This window comes from Suricata suricatta, chromosome 13 (genome assembly GCF_006229205.1).
Source record: "Suricata suricatta isolate VVHF042 chromosome 13, meerkat_22Aug2017_6uvM2_HiC, whole genome shotgun sequence".
NCBI classification, from domain to species: Eukaryota; Metazoa; Chordata; class Mammalia; order Carnivora; family Herpestidae; genus Suricata; species Suricata suricatta.
The window spans coordinates 7182008-7187482 of record NC_043712.1 but is presented as its reverse complement, the minus strand read 5'-3'; the positions used below and the strand labels follow the sequence as shown (position 1 = coordinate 7187482).

The 5475-nt window shown below is 52.6% G+C and overlaps 1 long non-coding RNA gene across 1 annotated transcript; it reads right to left on the bottom strand.

The window, feature by feature from the left end:
* Positions 1-825: 825 nt before the first annotated feature.
* On the bottom strand, positions 826-3517 carry LOC115276807. The gene is made up of 3 exons (XR_003902098.1): positions 2598-3517; positions 1966-2031; positions 826-931 (listed from the first exon to the last, which is right to left on the bottom strand). It is a non-coding gene; the product is annotated as an uncharacterized LOC115276807 (long non-coding RNA).
* Between the last annotated feature and the right edge of the window lie 1958 nt (positions 3518-5475).

Genomic DNA, 5475 nt, shown 5'->3' with positions numbered 1-5475 from the left:
TCTCGCGATCATGAGTTCAAGCACCACATCAGGTATAGAGCGTACTTAAAAAAAAAATAAGGAAGGGCACTTGGGGAGCTCAGTCAGGTGAGTGTCTGACTTTGGCTCAGGTCTTGATCTCGCAGGCTGTGGGTTCAAGCCCCGTGTTGGGCTCTGTGCTGACAGCTCGGAACCTGGAGCCTGCTTCAGGTTCTGTGTCTCCCTCTCTGCCCTTCCGTCACTCATGCTCAGTCTCTCTCTCTCTCAGAAATTAAACACACACACACACACACACACATTAAAGAAAAAAGAAACACTGGCCTTGGAGTCAGGCAGACCTGCCTACACTCCCTTCCCAGCCTTGTCCCATAGAAGCTGTGTGACCTTGGGTAAGTAATGTCACTTCTCTGAGTCTCAGTTTGCCTCTCTGGAGGCTCCTCAGAGCGTAGCTGGAAGGGTCCCACACACTTGCCTGGGGCAGGCCCTCAGCACAGGGTTTGGTGTAGGCGGGGCACGGGGAGCACCAGTCATCATACTTCTTGACCTTGGCAGTGCTGGCTTGCAGACTCGCATGGATGCACACAGCCCTTTGCAAACAATTCCTGGGGCTCCGTGACCCTGAGTTCATCCTCAAACAGCTCGGCCCTAGGTGATGGGCCCTGCCCTTGGGAGAGGGAGGCGGGAGGGCACCAGGCCGTGCTCCTGGCTGATGGACCCCACTGGACAGGCTGAGCCGCCCTCAGCAGAGGTAACGCTTCCAGAATGTGCTGCGTCAGCACTTCCTTCCTCTGGGTGGCCAGCAGCATCTGGAGAAGGAGGAGGACTTGCCTTAAGATTCCTGTTGAGGCTTTCAGATAGAGGGCGCCTGGCTACTTGCTCGGTGGAGAGCGTGACTCTTGGGATTGGGAGTTTCAGCCCCATGTCGGGTGCGGAGATTACTCAGAAATAAAACCTAGGGGGAAAAGAAGGCTCTCAGATAGAAGAACACAATGAAAGTGGACAGTCAACCTGGGTGGGGGCACGGGGTAGATGATCCTGAGGTTTAGGAGCTGTCGCCACAGGGGGTTCGAATTTTGGCCAATGGAAAGTGGGCAGACGTGACTGAGCCTCGTGTCAGACCCCTCCCACGAGAAATCTCCCACTTCGCCCTTGACGCTCTCACTTCCCCCTTCCGGATGTCCATCTATGCCCAGGGCCACCTAGGAAGCCACATGTGAAAGCAGTCAAGTCCCCCTCAGCCAGATCCCTGGATAGTTCCGTGGAGGAATGTCCTTCCCACCCTCCCCCGTCCCCAAGCTGATGATGGAACTTTACACGACTAAGAACTTAGGGGCCCCTGGGTGGCTTAGTGAAGCATCAGACTCTTGGTTTTGGCTCAGGTTATGATGTTACAGCTTTGTGAGTTCAAGCCCCACGTCGGGCTCTGCGCTGGCAGCATGGAACCTGCTTAGGATTCTCTCTCTCCCTCTCTCTCTCTGCCCCTCCCTCCACTCACTCTGTCTCTGGAGGGAGGTGGGGGAGGGGGGAAATGGGTGATGGGCACTGAGGAGGGCGCGTGTTCGGATGAGCACTGGGTGTTGTATGTAAGCCAATGCGACAATAAACTCTATTTTAAAATTTAAATAAATAAATAAACTTACAAAAAAGACTAAGAAATTAATTCCTAATCTGTTAAAACACTGAGATTTCAAGGGTTATTGGCTGTTGATGTTGCTCTATTGTGTCTTGCTACCAGGTTCATCTTAGGCAAATCTTTTAAAAACTGTATTTTTCCACTGGTTTGCCAAATTAAGACACCATAAAATGGTCAAACCTCACAGAAACGAAGGTCCTCAGTGCTCCCTCCCTGCCCTGCAAGGAGGAATGACCTCTATTAATAATTTAGATATTCTCCCAGATTATTTTTGCTGGGCGGTAACAGCATGTTTTTAGACAAAAAGCATCCGTTGATATGCATTGTTCAGCAAGATCTCCTTCGACACATACCTCGGACATCTTTCCATGTTTGGATCCAAGGGTCTATCTCCTTCTTTCTCACATTGGTCTGGCATTCTGTAACACACGGATGGATGTTTTTTTATGGGGCCCTGTACTAGTTATTTACTGCTGTGGAACAAATCACCCCGAAAGTTAGCAGCTTAGAACAACAAACGTTTATCATGTGAGAGATGGTGGGGGTCAGGAGTCCGGGTCGTTCCGACTCTGGGTCTCTGGGGTTGCAGAGTCTCTCTCTGCCCCTCCCCCACTCACTCTGTCTCTGTCTCTCTCTAAATAAATAAATGAACTGGAGGGAGGGTGGGGGAGGGGGAAAAGGGGTGATGGGCACTGAGGAGGGCGCTTGTTGGGATGAGTACTGGGTGTTGTATGTAAGCCAATGTGACAATAAATTCTATTTTAAGAATTAAATGGCTCAGCTGTTGGCTGAGGCTGCTGTCTTCTCCTTCTTCTCCTCCTTCTCCCCCTCCTTCTCCTTCTTTTAAGTTTATTTATTTATTTTGAGAGAGAGACAGAGAGAAAGTGGGGGAGGGGCAGGGAGAGAGGGAGAGAGCGAATCCCAAGCAGACTGTCAGCCCAGAGCCGGACGCGGGGCTCAATCTCACAAACTGTGAGATCCTGACCTGAAATCAAGAGTCAGCTGCTCAATGGGCTGAGCCACCCAGGCTCCCGGAGGCTGCTGTCTTCTGGAGGGGTGGGAGATCGGCTTCCAGACTCCCTCCTGTGATCGCTACAGGCCTTAGTTCCTTGCTGCCTATCGCTGGAGACTCCAGTTCCACGGGCCTCTCTCCACAGGCTGAGTGTCCCCAAGACGCGACCGTTGCTTCCCCAGCGTGAGCAAGGAGAACACCAAGTGGCAGTGGCAGTCTTTCATAACCTAATCGTTTACGATGATTCCATGTTGTCATGGTGTGACATCCCACCGCAGCAGGGCCACTCTGCCACTCAGACCAGCTCTGGTACACGTGGGAGGGGCTTCCCAAGGCCAAGACTCCCAGGCACCGAGGGTCACTGGGCTACCCTGGGGGCTGCCACCGCAGGTGCGTACAGGAGAGCGAGACGATCTCCGCTTTTCTGCATTGCACATTCTACGGCAGTGAACGTCCTTGCTCGCGCCCCTTGGCACCCTGGTGGAAGGGAGGTCTTCCACTCGGCTCAGTCCCATGAAGATTCTTGGCACCCTCGGGAACAGACGAGTCTTGGTATGAGCTTTCTAGAAGGGCTTCTCTGATGGGAGAGGAGGGTCAGGGAAACTGAGCGGTGAAATTGACAGTGAACCACATCAAGGTCAGTCTCACCGGAATCTGCTTTAGGTAAATGAAAGGTAGGTCAGGGCCACTGCCCCCATCACACAGATGAGAAAACTGAGGTGCAGCATGGCAGGGACTTGCCTCCAGCTGCACAGCTAGTCAGTAGCAGAACCAGGGTCACATCCATGTCCTCGACTCCCAAGACTCTCCTCCCAGACCCCCTGCAGGCATAGTGCCCGGCACGGGACACGGCTCCGCTAATCTCTAAAAAAGCCTTATGAAGTCAGCTTTGTTCTGCCTCTCATTTGACCGAAAAGGAAAGTGAGGCTCTGAGACACAAGGTGTGGAAACTGTGGAAACTGCTGCAAAAGCCACAGGCAGGCCACAGCCATGTGCGCGTTGGGGACGGGGGACAGAGGAAGGAAAGAGGAGGCAGAGCTTTACGTGAGAGATTGGCTCCTGATACTTCATATCTTTGATGCAGAACTGGAAACAGGATGTGGGTTTCTCTTTACGGGGGGCCGGGGCCGTCAGATAGGTGTAAACACTGCGGGAGAAGCCGCGCTGCTAAGGGTTACGTACAGGCTCCGGAGTCAGACAGCACCTGGCTGTGTGACTGCAGATGCGGGGCTCGACCTCTCTGGGCGTCTGTTAGGGGGCTGGTGAGATGGCCAGTAAATGGAGACGCAAAGCCCACGGATCACGTGGCTGGCTTTAGCCCCCACCCCATTGTTATCAGCGCCAGCAACGCTGTGCCCCAGCCATTGCGTTAAATGAGTGACACCCCCCGTCCCCCTACCCCTGCCTCCCAGGGAAGTACAGCTTCCGGAGGAGCTCAGGGTCTCTCCTCACAATTTCCCTCCACACTGGTGGCCGCAGGCTCCTCCTGTGGTGGCAGGGGTGGGGGGGGTTTGTCCTGTCCTGGGGCCAGGCTTGCCCAGCTGCTTATCCAGGTGTTTATGGGGCATAGGTTTGCTGAGCGACCCCCCCACCCCAGGCACTGGGCTCTTCCCTGCCCACGCAGAGCCCACCTCCCAGGCCTCTGCTAAGCCCCAGGAGTGTTGCCCACATTTAGGAACTCTTGGGGGTGCCCTGAGCATCGTGGTGACAGCAAGGAAGGGAGGGGTCAAGAGAAGGACACTGGATTGGGGGCACTGAAGGACACTTAAAGGCTCAGGTCTAGGCCCAACTCAGCCTTACCGTTGCTGTGTGATTTTGAGCAACCCCCTGTCACTCTCTGGACCATTTGGCCAGAGGGACCACAGAAGGGGCTCTTTCAAACTAATCAGAGCGGAGGCGACATACTTAAGAGTCAGACGGCCCCTCGTTTTTGACTTGTGTCTGTCACCTCCTGGCTGGGTAACATTAAGGAAGCCACTTAACCTCTCGGAGCCCCAGTTTCCTTTTCTCAAAAACTCGAACTGTAAGCCAGGTCCGTTGAGAATACTAAATAAGAGAATGGGCAGAAGCACAGTGTTTGACCCACAGCAGGAGCTCAGCAAATAGGAGCTGTTCCAATGGGCTCACTTTTAAAAATAATTACTTTATGAGAAGAATGCTAGGGCCACCTGGGTGGCTCAGTCTGTTAAGCGTCTGACTCTTGATTTCAGCTCAGGTCATGATCTCAGGGTTCATGAGATCGAGCCCCGCGTCAGGCTCTGTGCTGACGGCCCTGAACCTGCTTGGGATTCTCACTCCCTCTCTCTTTCTGCCCCTCCTCTGCTTGTGTACATGTTCTCTCTCTCTCTCTCAAAAATAAATAAACTTTAACACACACAAACACACACACACACACACCAGTCTGGCTTAGTTGATAGAGCATGCAATTCTTGATCTTGGGGTCACGAGTGTGAGCCCCACGTTGGGTACAGAGTTTACCTAAATATAAATAAATAAGACAAAAACAAAAAGGACCGCCATGCTTCAGTGAATCGAAGACATCGCCAGTTGTAACATGCACCAGGACATACGTGCCATCAAGAAAAAACTCTGCCAATTGCAGCTGTGAGGCACACCATTGATTTTAAGAAGACATGTCATAATTTTAAAGATGTTAAAATGTAAATAAATGGGCATCGCAGACTCGATGAGATACAGTGTGTGCACAGAAAGCAAAATCAGCGTGTGCTGAACGGGGATAACAAGACACAGCCGCTTCCTGTCTCCCCACCCCGTCTCCGCAAATGCAACCACTGTTGGCTCTCAGCTGGCTTTTTTCTAGCACGTACACATCTCATATTTCCAGGTAATA